Source organism: Macrobrachium nipponense, chromosome 1, assembly GCF_015104395.2.
Source record: "Macrobrachium nipponense isolate FS-2020 chromosome 1, ASM1510439v2, whole genome shotgun sequence".
Classification (NCBI taxonomy): domain Eukaryota; kingdom Metazoa; phylum Arthropoda; class Malacostraca; order Decapoda; family Palaemonidae; genus Macrobrachium; species Macrobrachium nipponense.
This window is the reverse complement of record NC_087200.1, coordinates 95,287,405-95,301,677: the sequence shown is the minus strand read 5'-3', so window position 1 is coordinate 95,301,677 and position 14,273 is coordinate 95,287,405. Positions and strand designations below refer to the sequence as shown.

The 14,273-nt window shown below is 45.5% G+C and overlaps 1 protein-coding gene across 6 annotated transcripts in view; it reads left to right on the top strand.

Moving 5' to 3' along the window:
• Positions 1 to 5,113: 5,113 nt before the first annotated feature.
• The window catches only part of LOC135219486 (E3 ubiquitin-protein ligase HERC2-like), a 294,113-nt gene continuing 284,953 nt past the window's right edge, over positions 5,114 to 14,273 (top strand). For 4 of the 6 annotated variants that reach the window (XM_064256289.1, XM_064256291.1, XM_064256290.1 and 1 more), the window contains exon 1: positions 5,362 to 5,511. The gene's annotated coding sequence lies outside the window, so the exon portion shown is untranslated. Of the gene's footprint in view, positions 5,291 to 5,361; positions 5,512 to 5,650; positions 5,712 to 14,273 lie in introns of those variants that run through there. The other 2 variants (XM_064256287.1, XM_064256288.1) reach the window with 2 other exon arrangements.

Sequence of the window (14,273 nt, the reverse complement as noted above, 5' to 3'; positions counted from 1 at the left end):
TTTGTGGATGGACCTCTTGGTATAAATAATACCTTTTCTGTAAACTTTTCTCATTCATCTACCTGAAGAGGGAGACAGCAGTCTTTGAAATATAGTACTTTTTCTCTGTATTTTGGTGTTTTTATGGGCTCCTTTTATTAGATGGAATTCTGTTGTTACAGACATTTTTACCAGTCATTATATATATATATATTATATATATATATATATATATATGATATATATATAGTGTGTGTGTGTGTTGTGTGTGTGTGTGGTGTGTGTGTGTATGTATGATGTATGTATGTTATGTATGTATGTATTGTTATGTATGTATGAAAGGTGAATGAAAAACTGGGGACTTGGAACAAGTACTTTCGTGGTAGTATGTTCCTTTAGGGCCGAATTTACAAAAATCGCACAAAAATACTTTGGCGCATTAAAAGTAAAACTCATTCCTGTCAATCCACTAACAATTGGATCCATGTTTAAATTTAAGATCGTTTATGAACCCCCTCATCCTGTCTGGTATAGTGTACAAATATCTTGTCCCAGATGTAGTCTGGGAACTTACGTGGGTTCTTCTCAGAGGATGATTTCGCATAGACTGCCACAAGGGAGTTAGTTTTCCGTACTGGATGTTCAATATCAAATCCCGAACAGTGCAGTATACGTGAACATAGCAAAAAATGTAAAGTTGATATTAAATATGAGGATTTTATTATTGTTGGTCAAACCTCCAGCCCAAATGAACTATTGATCCTGGAGAGCCTTTTTATTAAACAACCTGTTCCGCAGTTGAACAACCAGACCACCTCCACCCCCTTGTATCTTTCTAAGCCTGTTTCTGTGTACATTCTTTCAGTTTTTATTTATCTCTACCATGGTAGGTCGACCCCAGTGTTCCTCAAATATTTTTTAACTTTGTATTTTACTAATTTACTTTATTTAGTTTTTTGTTTTAACTTTCTATCTGAACTTTTAACTAACGTATGTGCTTTTAACTTCTCGTGTTGTTTTATCAATTGTTAGTGTATTTCATCCTAGTGTGAAGTTTCGGTTTTCATTTTAACATAGTTTGTAAATAATTTTTAGACAATTTTCAAATCAATTTAATTTATATTAGTCATTATTTATCATACAGACCCTGAAGATGCATTCTGCTGAATGCGAAACGCGTCAGGAATAAAGTGTAAAATACTTCGCCATGTTTGTTCCTGCTCCTGCTCCCTGTGCATTTTATCACTTTGCTGACTCACCTGCTTTCTCCGTTCATTTATATATATATATTATATATATATAATATATATATATATATATAAATATATATATATATATATATATATATATAGTATATGTATATACATGCTTCATATATAAAGGTATAAGCCACGAAGGAAAGATAAACAACTGAGTAGCTGCTAGATCTTTCGACTCAACGTCCTTTACAATAGCAGACAACTGACTTACATGATAAACTGAGAGACAAGGAAAGGTCGTATAAGTGATAGATAGGGATTATAAGGAGATTAGTACCTAGAATCCAACGCACTTGGAGAATGAGTAACCTTTCCAAACAAGCATAAAACATGGGTACAATTTATGAACAAAAAGATAAAGTCCCAACTGCTCAGACACAGGGACAAGACAAATAAAGGATTATACAGGGCGGCAGCTGACCACATTCATATCTTGATAAACAAAAACTTATTCACAAAACATATGAAACATACATATTCAAAGAAAATATCTATAAGGCAACTAATTTGTATTTAAGTCTGTAATCATATCTTTGAGGTCATTCTTAGTGCCATGATGTTAAAACACCACATAGCAGCCGCCAAGCAAGAAGAGAGAGAAAAATTCAAGGAATTGGAAAAAACAAGGATCTCTTTCAATCATTCTATCCAGCTGATTGGAAGGACTCGCTGCGCTGGGAAATTTACGAAAAACTGTGTAGACTACAGATGCCCTAAAAGGAACTTGACAGAAAACTAAAAAATCTTATCGATAGCAATGACTGGACTAATTGTGCACGTCATGATTGTGTTGTAAACCTATCAAGTAACAAATAAGTGAAAATGTTGTGAGTACGCTTGGGTATGGTTTATATTTCTTTATAGCGAATCAACCTTCTGCTTTAATGATTGCGTCATCCCTAAGTAAATTAAAAATATATATATAATATTGTGATCTTCCTCAAAATCATGTTTGACATAATTAAGGTATTGTTTACGGAGCTGCCCAATGTTATGCATGAAAGTATCTTCCTGCTCGCTATAAAGAAAAGTTTGACCCGATCTTAAATTAAAAAGGATATACTATCCATTACAAAGCTGATGAGTCCAAATAGTAATAGTAATTTTAAATAAAGCTGACTACATATTACGTAAGCAAGCTTACTGGATGATGATGTGACTTATAAAAACAATTAAAAAATGCCCTTGATCAAGTCATGAAAAAAAACTTTAATAGCACAGTGAAAAAAATCCTTAAGATAAAATAGAACTACTAGGCAAAGTGCCAGTCAAATAATTTCCTTCGCTACCTTACCTGTACGGATTAGTCAAAATTCACAAAGAAAATAACCCTATGCGGCCTATTATATATCACTAAGATCTTGTCCCCGTTACTTGGAACTATCTCCGATTCTCATATATAATAATTCTCTAGATTTAGTTGATAAATTAAACAAAATTACTCTTTGAGCCACTGATAGAATTCGTTTAGTTTTGTATATGTTGCTCTTTTTTTTACTAAAATCTATAGACTCTATTTTAGAATATCTTAGTAATGAACTAACTCAGCTTAAATTACCTCTGCCTGTAAGTCACATTATTTCACTCACTAGGTTGTACATTTGTGATTGTAAGTTTATATTCAAAGGTGAATTTTATCAACAAATATTTGGCATGGCAATGGGCAACCCTTATCACCACTCCTCTCAAACTTGTACATGGAATTCTTTGAAAAACGCTATTTACCTAATATCATTTATATTCCTTTAAAGTGGTATAGATATGTTGATGATATTTTAGCTGTTCTGCCTGCTAGTATTAATGTAAATGATTAACTCTCTAAATTAAACAACCAGGTACCATCGATTAAGTTTATTCTAGAATTGGAAAAAGACAATTGTCTCCCTTTCTTAGATGTTTTGATACATAGAGAACCATTTCAATGTAAATTCAGTATTTATAGGAAACCAAGCAACAACTTAACTTATGTTCATTTCTATTCAGGCCACCATCTTAATATCAAAATATCAATTTTTTCTTTTATGTTTTTACGAGCATTGCGCATTGTCAGTCCCCAATATAGGGAAAGATTTATATTATCCTTCACATATATTAGATATTTGCTATAATAAAGCCCACAAAAAGTTTTATAGCGTAAGTAACATGGAGAAAGAAAATCCTAAGAATGGGTATAAGGTCAACCTTGTTTTTTCCTATAATAACATGCTAAGAGGAATGTTAATAAAAGATGGCTCCAGGGAAAGCACCAACATAATATATAAAATTCCATGTATGGACTGCCCCTCCGTTTATCTCGGACGATCGAGCAAGGGCTTACAAGTAAGATTAAAACAGCATAAATATTCTGTCAAAACTGGGCAAATATCTAATACAATATTCATTCATTTAAGTGAAAACAACCACCGGATAATTGTATTGGTAGTTCAGTAATTGCAAGATCAAAAGATGTCTTATCACGAAATCTTTTAGAATCTGCCATTATACAACTTACTTCCCATTATAATATTAATATTAGTCGTGGCCTGTTTCATTTAGACCCTTGTCTTTGTAACATGTTTAAGAATGACCTCAAAGATATAACTACAGCCTTAAATATAAGTTAGTTGCCTTTTAGATATTTTCTTTATATATATATGTTTAATATGTTTTGTGAATAAGTTTGTGCTTACTAAGATATGAATGCGGTCAGCTGCCGCCCTGTATAATCCTTTAATTGGCTTGTCCCTGTGTCTGAGCAGTTGGACTTTATCTCTTTGTTCTTAAATTGTACCGATGTTTATGCTTGTTTGGAAAAGTTACTCATTCTCCAGGTGTGTTGGATTCTAGATACTACTCCTTATAATCCCTATCTATCACTTATACGACCTTTCCTTGTACTCTCAGTTTCTCATGTAAGTCAGTTTGTATGCTATGTAAAGGACGTTGAGTCGAAAGATCTAGCAGCTACTCAGTTGTTTATCTTTCCTTCGTGGCTTATATACCTTTATGCATTTATCATGTTCTAAACTTTCGTGATTCAGTTATTATACATTCATATATATATATATATATATATATATACTATATATATATATATATATATATATATCTCCCTTTGTTTCACTTATGTAAGCATTTCCTTCCTAGCAGAAATGGCTTAATAAACTTCGTAAATAAAAAAAAAGTTGCATAGGGAAACAAGAATTATTGTAATGTGATATGTGCGGAGTTGAGGAGGACAGCACCGAACTTTTTATTCAGTTGTAAAACCCTACAAAAAACAATAGAACATAACGTTACTTTTAGAGACCCTGAAACCCGGTAACTGAAAATTGGGGGAATAATATATAGACTAGCCCTGAAAATTATATATATATATATATATATATATATATATATATATATATATATATATATATATATATATATATATATATATAAATCTGGGATGCACTGGTAGTCAAATCCAATAACATTACAGTCCTTCAGTTAAAAAAAAAAAAATAAAAAAAAAAATGAAAGGGTGAGTGATAAAAGTAAAGTAGAAATTTACTAACAATATTTGATAATATTAGTTTAGAAACATCTATACTTCTTAGGGTTTCTTGTTGTAGGAAAGGGTAGTGGTCAAGGATTAAAGTAAACCATTTGATCTAAAAGTAAAGCTGAAGACGATTAGAATTAAAGAAAAAACAAGGGATTTCAGTTAATGATGTAATAAGCAGTATGAGAGAGAGAGAGAGAGAGAGAGAGAGAGAGAGAGAGAGAGAGAGAGAGAGAGAGAGAGAGAGCTACCCACACGCAAATAAGTGTCAGAATTTGCATCTCATTGACGTTCCATCTTTTTTAGTATTACTTCCACTAAGCAAAAAGTGATATGAAAGAGAAATAAGTTAGACTTCAGTTATCTAACCAGCATATAGGAAATTATTGTCTACTAAGATAAAGGACTTTTCGAATGAATAAATTTTTAACAGCAAGCTTTATAGATCTAAAGACATTGGTTACTGTTAGTGGACAATTGAAATTTCACTGACGAATATGAGACGTATTGAATATTTTCACTTATATCAGTTAGTATTTTTTTCGTGACTACTTTTTTTTACCGTAATATCGTAAAACTGTGGCTGGTGTACGAGCAAGGCCTTGGTGGTGAGATATTTTGGCAATATCGAAAAGTTATGTCAACTTATGGCTGTATGCATAACAACATTTGGAGCTGAAGGGAGCCATTGGCTTAGTTTTGAAACTAACAGCTGAGCCCAACCATAGCATAGATAGCCCGGTCATAATTGTAAGTGTATGAATGAACTATGAATTAAAGGTATATTATACCTAAAGATGCACGAAAAACTAAAGATATGATTGACGAGGTATCCCTTATTTCTACTGACCTAAACGAGAATAACAGTTTCCCACATGTCGCAGGTAGAAACCCAGGTGAAGCTTTGGTTTTGCCATCCTAGCTTAAGGCTAGCTACCTACCTAATTTAGGTATTCTTTTAACCTGTTTTATAGTTAGGTAGTAGTAGGCAGTGAGACAATGTAAGGTGTTGGTTACATAGGCATCCGTAATAGGTATAGGTAGCTAGTAGGACCTTTTACTAAAAGATTTCGATGGCTAGTCTAACCCTTGTACGGTACCTATGTTAGACCTAGGCTCTTGTCTGAAATAAAAGAATGTGCTCTGTATTAGGCCTAGCCTATGTACAATTAGGGCAAGTTTTCTTTAAATTCGTTAATCTATGGTAAAATACCACTGTGCTACCATTGATCTGAAGAAAGACCACATTTTCACTCTATAGGGTAAAAAACCGCATGGTACAGGGGTGGACCATGTAGGATCAACGTGTACAACCCCCAAAAAAGTACATTATAACGCGTCCTGACATCAGAGATGGGCATCAGTTGCTATTTGTTGTTGGTGAGAAACGGAGCTAAAGACCTTTACTCTCCTTTCGAAGTAAGTATTTTCTCCAAAGTTAGAAATTAAGGCCAAATTTCAAGATTTAAATAGAGGGTAGTGAAATGGTGGTACAAGGCAGTCCAAATCTCACCAAAACGCGTTCCAACATTTTTTACTTACAACTCGAAATATTTACTAGAAGATTGACTCCATCTCGATGTTTACGGAGTCGCTTGTGTCAATAAACTTCCCATTTCCTGTGATAAATCCTCACACCACTTGCACACACACGCTGGGACACTTTCATCACAACAATTGGAACGTGTCCCTAACCGCTTGTTTGTTAGTAAACAACTGTTGTTCCGACACGGCATACAAACCTCGGTCCTTTTACAATAGGAAGGTACTAGCGGCAGCTGGATAGGTCGTAAGCTTTCGAACGGGAAGGGGTTCGGTAGTTAACTGCTTGTCCGACAGGCGCGCGCAGCGCGACTGGGAGGTAAACAAATCACCTTTTGCTTTCGGCCTCACAGCGAGTGGACGTGTGTTCGACGCTCTCTGCCCGCTTCTCGTCGTTTGCTTTCTTGAGTATATGGTTGTGTTTGTGTATGAAAGAAAGAATTCATTGTAAGTACAATCATTTCTCTCTTTTCATATTAATTGAACTGCAATTAATTAATGATGGAATCTCCTCGCCTCGCTACCCACGGAGACTATGCCCGGGTACCGAAGGGCGTAAATGCGGGAAGTTCCGCTCTTCCCGGAGATAGACCCTCATATTGTGTGCTCGGTGTCGGGGGCGCGAATGCTCCCGAGCCGAGCCTTGTAATGTGTTTATTAATTGGTCGGAGGCGCAGTGGATTTTGTATGAGGGCAGGAGGAAGCGAAGGCCTGCAAAGGAGTCGTCGGAAAGCTCTCCCGCGACTCCTTTGGTGACGGACACTTCGTCTTCTTTCCTGCCGCCCGCTCAACTTCCACGTCTCGCGCCTTCCCCTTCTGGGGGGGGGGTTTCTAGGTCCTTCTCCTCTCCTGACTTGTCGAGTGGGGAGGAGGGCGCTAGATACCCTGACGTCGAGTTGTACTCTGGGTCCTCTATCCAGTTCGTCTTCGCGCGAGCTAGGGTAGAGGATCCCACCCCCTAATCACCCGACTTTTGCCGTGCCTCAGGTGCGGTTGCCGCGAAGGATGACCTCGGACAGGTTGTGGGCATCGTTGGGGCTGCAGGGCGTGCCGAGTGTCCAGGGGCTGCTCTACCATCTCGCTGGCTCCGTGGCGGTCACCCATGCAACGGTCACGACCACCACCACGACCATTACAACACCCGGCTACGCTTCACCTCCTCACCTGGTGTACACCCAGCACGCGGTCTCTGTGACACCCACTACACTCGGTGCAGGGGGCCAGTCGCCGTAACTCGGGGGAGTGTGATGCCGCCGCCTGTGTTTGCCGTGCTGCCGCGACCGGACTTCGTGTGCCCGAAGAGCTCGCCCCTGGACCTCCCACCGGTACCTAGGATGTCTGTGCCGCTGGTCCGTCCATCTGGACCGCCTACACAGTCTGCCGTACATGCCGTACCTGCCCAGACTGCTGTTCACGGACGTGACGTGGACCACTGCTGCCGTTCCTGTTACCTGCTCCTGCGGTCTTCTGCCGTTCCTGTGATGCCTGCACCTGCTGATGTTGTTCCTGTTCCTGGCGCCGCTGCTCCCGATGCTGATCTGTTCGGACAGGTGCGTCCGGGCCCTGTTGCTTCGGCAACAGCAGCCCCGGCTCCGCTCTGAATGACAGATCTGACGTCGGTCCTGAGAAGGTTGACGAAGAAGAAGAAGAAGAGGAGGAAGGTGTCGTCGTCGTCTTCATCGTCCTTCTCGTCTTCGTCGTCGTCTGCCGCCTCTTCCCCTTCGTCTTCTAAGGCTCCCCTGCCGAAGAAGAAGAAGGTCGCCTCCCCCCCCTAAGAAGTCTCCTTCGGGAACTTCTAAGGGCCCGTCTCGCTCTGGTGAGACGGGGGGTTCTTCCGCTGGTCACCCAGCTCCTTCGGGGCAGGACCCGTCTCTTCTTCCGCAAGGTTAAGAAGACTACTTTGGGGACCAGACGGACCCGTGCCGGCTAACACCGGCACTTCCTCACCTGCTGTCATGGTTCGGCCACAGCAGCAGGGTCCGTCTCGGCCTCTCGTTCGCGAAGAGGTTACCGAGTGTACGGTCGCCTACCAGCGACCGTGCAGCCAGGAACCAGACCTCTGAGTTCGCTCAGCGTCAGGTTCACGGCACGGAGCGGAAGACTGGTGACAGCCGCTCACGCGACTCTCACCAGACCAGCTCTCGCTCTCGCGGCGAGCAGCTGGCTACCCGGGCGGACGTGACGGTCCATGACCGGCCACGGGCTGAGGCGGGGAAGAGGTCCCCCCAACCCGTTCGCCGCACCAGCCACGGCTGGTACCATCGAACTGACGCACCGTGAGGATACGCACCGATCTCACCGTGACAGTGGAGCTCGCCGGTCGCCTGACCGTCACTCTCACGAGAGCGATCGGGTACGGCAACCAGCACCAGCTCCTCTGACACACAGACCGGAGGACCGCTGTTCTCGGTCCAGCCGTTCTCCACAGCGAGACGGCTCGACTAGGTCTGCAGCTCGATCGTCACCGCCCGCGGGTTGGCGATCGCCTGCAGTCTTCCAAGCCCGCTGGTTCTGCCAGCGAGCGAGGAGGAAGCGTCAGGTCTGCCTCTTCCATACCTTCAACCTCCTCGGATACACCGGGAGGGGCGAGGTACTGAGGAGTGATCGTGAGGGGTGCGCCCCTCAGGATCCCACCACGGCGTCGTACGTACCAGGCACGGTTCTCGGACCAGCCAGGTCGTACGCACAGGTGGTTGGAGCAGACCGAGAGGGGTCTGTCGCTGTTCCTCTCCTTGAGGGAGGAGGGTCTCGGGAGTTGCCCCTGTTTGAGGGACTGGACGGTCCGACTCCGCAGGAAGCAGTCACTCCTGAGATCCGAGGAACTTGGCGAGGTTTATTGGCGCTGATTCGTCCGCACAACGACCTCACGGAAGGATCGCTGCTCCCACCATCCGAGCCCACGTCCTGGCTCGAGTCGTTCTGGGGCCCGAAGAGGGAACCCAGACCGACGGTGGGTTTGCCGCGTTCTGAGCTGGCGGGACTCAGTGCTGGACCAGGTTGAATCGCTTGTCTCCGGACAAAACGGTTCGCTCAAGTCCTGGCAGGTCGAGCAAGCTGCTTCCACCTCCTCTGCTGCGACAGCGGCGTTTTTTTACGTGCCATCTGAAGACCCGGATGCCGGCCCAAACAGGTCGAACCCGGAGTTTAGCCACAGGCTGACTTCGGGTGTGTCTCTGCAGCAGCTCCTGTCCGAGAACTGTGGTTCTCGCAGCAAGAGACATTCGGCCTGAATCTACCGCCATGGCAGCTTTCCAGGCCGTCTCCTGGCTAGATCTGTGGTCCCTCACAGTATCTAAGGTCGCAGCCAACTCCGGGGGAATTTCTCCCGAGATGACTCGGCCTTCAGGAGACTTTTGACAGTCTGGGGGTAGGAGCCATCTCCTTCCTTGCCCACCAGACGGTGAACCTGTGGGCCAACCTGGTTCTCCGACGAAGGAACGCTGTCCTTACTCGGGTTTCCAGGGCTGGGCCGCGTGAAGCGCGTTGGGACTTCGCAACGGACCTTTACGGAGTTCCACGTCTCTCTTCCCAGGAGAGATGGTGGACGCTGCGGTGGACAGACGGCGCACTGACGACAGTGACCGTCTGGTTCACCAGGCAGTCTCGAAGGCGTCTGGGCAGCCTTGGACTGTGGCCAAGTCTAACGGCTCGGCTAGCGCTTCCTCGGTGGCTAAGACGGTAGCTGCGTCGAAGCCCCGGGTGAATGACTCTGTCTCTTCGACTTCTAGCAAGGGGAGCCGTAACCAGCCCTCCTCCCAGCCCTCCTCCTCCCGTGGAGGCTCTGGGAGGAAGTCGAAGAAAGGGGGAAACGCTAGGGACGGCGTTCCCCCTCACCTGCTGCCGGAAGTGGGGGGGTGCCTGGCCAGCCATTGGGCAACTTGGCAGCGCTACGGCGCCGAGACCTGGATTGTAGATGTCCTTCGGGAGGGAGATCTATTATTACCCTTCGAATCTCGGTCACCCCTCACCTCCAACCCGGTCCAACAGCAGGCTACGTTCAGGGGCATCGAAGGACGTAGCAGTTGAGACAGGAGATCAAGACCATGCTGAGCAAGAGAGCTGTAGAAATCGTCACGGATCAGTCACCGGGCTTTTACAGTCGACTCTTCCTGGTGGAAAAGTCTACGGGAGGCTGGCGCCCGGTGATAGATCTCTCTCCCCTGAACCGGTTGGTTCGCCAGACCCGGTTCACGATGGAGACGGCACGCTCAGTGCTCGACTCTATCAGGGAGAACGAACATTTCATGCTTTCAGTGGACTTGAAAGGATGCGTATTTTCCAAATACCCATTCATCAGTCCTCCAGAAAGTACCTCGCTTCATCCTCGACGGGACGGCGTTGTACCAGTTCAGGCCACTTTGCTCGGTCTCTCAACCACCACCCCCACAGGTGTTCACGCGAGTGTTCACTCTGGTGTCTGCTTGGGCCCATTCACACGGGATACGTCTGATGGGGTATCTCGACGATTGGTTAGTCCATGGCGAGCTCCCGCTCGCAGTTGCTACAGGACAGGGATCGACTACTCGAGTTCTGTCGCGATCTGGGGATCGTTGTGAACTTCGAAAAGTCCGATCTCGAGCCCAAGCAGAGGATGAAGTACCTGGGTATGCTGATCGACACGGTAGCAGGGCGAGTCTTCCCCGCAGACTCGCGGATTAGCAAATTCAGGGAGGCAGCCAACCAGTTCCTGTCTCGGCAGGACAGGTAGCTCAGCGATGGCAAGTCGTGATCAGGACACCTGTCGTCACTCGGAAGGCAGTCCCTAACGGGCGTCTTCACCTGCGGTCTCTTCAGGAGACTAAAGGAGAGTTGGTCACAGGCGACGGATCCCCCAAGCTTTCCATTGTCACTGACACAGGAGGTGAGGCAGGACCTAGCCTGGTGGCTGGACGACAGGAACCTCTTTTTAAGAGGAGTGCCTCTGCGCACTCTCCCCCCCGGACATGAGCTGCTCTCAGAACGCATCGACGAGGAATGGGCGGCACACCTGGAGGAGTTGCTGACTTCAGGAGTGTGGTCGAGAACGACAAGCACCTTCACATCAATGTACTGAAACTCAAGGCAGCGTTCCTCGCTCTCCAAGAGTTCCAGGAACCGCTTGATGGGACACTCAGTGGTGTTGATGTGCGACAACACCACGGTGGTGGCTTACGTCAACAAACAGGGGAGGCCTAGTGCTCTCCCGTTGTACCAGTTGACTCGGCAGGTGCACGAGTGGGCGAGGCACACTCAATAGAGCTGTCGGCACGCTACATTCCAGGGAAGGAATGTAGTAGCAGACACGCTCAGCCGTCGGGATCAGGTGATAGGCCGAGAATGGTCTCTACACCAGGACGTGGCGGAAAGGCTCTTCGACCTGTGGGGGCGACCAGTCGAGGGATCTGTTCGCCACCCGGCACAACAGGAAGCTCCAGGTGTTCTTCTCGGCCGTGCCGGACCCATGGGCAGCTGCAGAGGACGCTCTTCAACACCCGTGGGACAACCTTTTCGCCTATGCCTTTCCCCCCGTTCACCCTGATTTGCAAGGTGATCAGTCGAGCACTGGTCACCGCCCCGAATCTCAGGATGATCCTGATGGCTCCCCAAATGGCCACAGGCCATTTGGTATCCGGATCTGCTGGCTCTTCTCCGCAAGAGAACCGAGAGAGATTCCCCCCCCCCTTGGCACAACCTTCTCGCCCAGCCCACAACGTCGAGCTGGTACCACCGAGCAGTCCAGTCCCTACGTCTTCACGGCTGGCTGTTATCCACCATCTCTTGCGAACGAGAGGCTTTTTTCGGTAGCGCAGCAACAGAGATGGCTGGAGACGTCCGTCAGTCCTCTGCAGCTGTGTACCAGGGGAAGTCGGCCGTCTTCTGTGGTTGGTGTCGTAGACGGGGCCTATCTCCTCTCAGAGCCACTCTTCAGCAGGTAGCGGATTTCCTCGTTTTTCTTCGCCGAGAGAAAGCTCCTCTCAGTTCCCACAGTCAAAGGATACAGAGCCGCCTTGACGCTCGTCTGAAACTGACGGGATTGGACATCTCGAACTCGTTCGAGATCTCCTTACTTAGGAGGAGCTTCGAAAGGTCTTGCACCCAGGGAACTCACAAGACCCTCTTCTTGCTGGACCTGGCATCGGCGAAGAGAGTACGGGAACTTCATGCCGATAATGATGCGGATGAGATGCTGCTTTGTCCTGGGAGGACGCTACGGCGCTATCTGAAGAGAACTCGACACCTCGGGCCTGAGTGTCGACGCCTCTTCGTTAGCACCGGGGTCACCAAGAAAGAAGTATCAAAGAACACTCTTTCGTCCTGGCTGCGTTGAGGTCATCAGGAGGGCGTATGAGGCTGATGGTAGTGACGACATCCGTACGTCCCGTCCGAGAGCTCACGAAGTCAGAAGTATTGGCCCCTCGTTGGCGTTTCCGTAAGAACTTCTCCGTGGCGCAGGTATGGAAGGCAGGGGTCTGGTACAACCAGACCACCGGCACCTTCCTTATACCTTTTGGATATTGCCCACAGGTCCTTGGATCGGTTTCCTTAGGACCCGTGGTGGCTGCTCAACACGTCGTCTAGCTAACCCAGACCCTAGCAGGCTGAACAGCATCGAGTCCTGGTGTGACTGTATGAATAGATAGTAAATGAGGAAAGTGACTGGCTTCTCTTTCTATCTTTTTCTACCCCTCTACCTGTGGGTAGAGGGATACGGTCATCACCCTGCTGGATAAGACGAGATGCCGGTGAGCTATATGACAGAGCCCCATCCTATCCCTTTCAACTAGGGATAGGAGCAGAATATCCACCACTTCCTTCTACAAGGGGGGAAGTGGATGCCTACAAGAGTCAAAACCATGACTTTATCTTTGCTCCTGTACAGGAACAAGTTCTTACATTGCTGGTACGAAGAGATACGCTTGCCTCTCTCTTAGTACTCGGTCCAGAGGTCTGACCATTGATCCTGCGGTGCACACCCCAATCAATCGGACAGAGGCTTGGATCCCTCCCTCGCTCTTACGACCAGGGAGGCTTCCAAGGTTGGGCGAACACCAGTCTGTTCATCAAAAGACTCAGATTCCACCCACCAAGAAGTGAGTCTTCCTATTGTAAAAGGACCGAAGGTTTGTATGCCGTGTCGGAACAAATGACAATTTGTCCAAAATTGCATTTTTCCTAACTATACAAACCGAGGTCCTTTTACACATAGCCGCCCACCTCATGCCACCCCTCACTCTGCAGTTTTTGCTTGGGCCAAAAGCAAAAGTGATTTGTTTACCTCCCAGTCGCGCGCGCGCGCCTGTCCGGACAAGCAGTTAACTACCGAACCCCTTGTTCGAAAGCTTACGACCTATCCAGCTGCGCTAGTACCTTCCTATTGTAAAAAGGACCTCAGGTTTGTATAGTTAGGAAAAATGCAATTTTGGACAAATTGTCATTTTTGGTAGAAGAGAACGACAAAGCGTCCACTTGGATAATTTTTAAATAAATAGTAAAACATCAATATTTTATTTTTATTTTATATTTTAGATGATAATTTGAAAATATTTGTTATTGAAAGAGTAACTCGATTCTGACTCAAATTAAAGTAATTATTTTTTGGAATTAGAACGTTAGTTTAAGGTCCCGTTTAATATGACGTCACGACATCTTGGCTTTCGTACCTATTGTAAATAATTGCTTTAGGCTACTCAACTTTCTTGCAGAACAGTTTACCAGTTATTCATGCAGATTAGCAGCTATCATGTAAATTGTTATAATCGTAATGCACATATATATCTTTTATTATTTACTTTATGGATATATGAAGATGTTTTACTGCCAGATTATTTGCCGTAGTGTGACGCAATCGTTTTCGGTCCCTGGGCCTCTGTTTTCGCACCATAAGAAATTATGGGGCCGAATTTGCAATGACCAGAAAGTCGTTAAAAGAGGAAAGTTAGAATTGAGGGCATATGTTTTGATTGAGAAAAATACAAATTTATTCAAGAGAT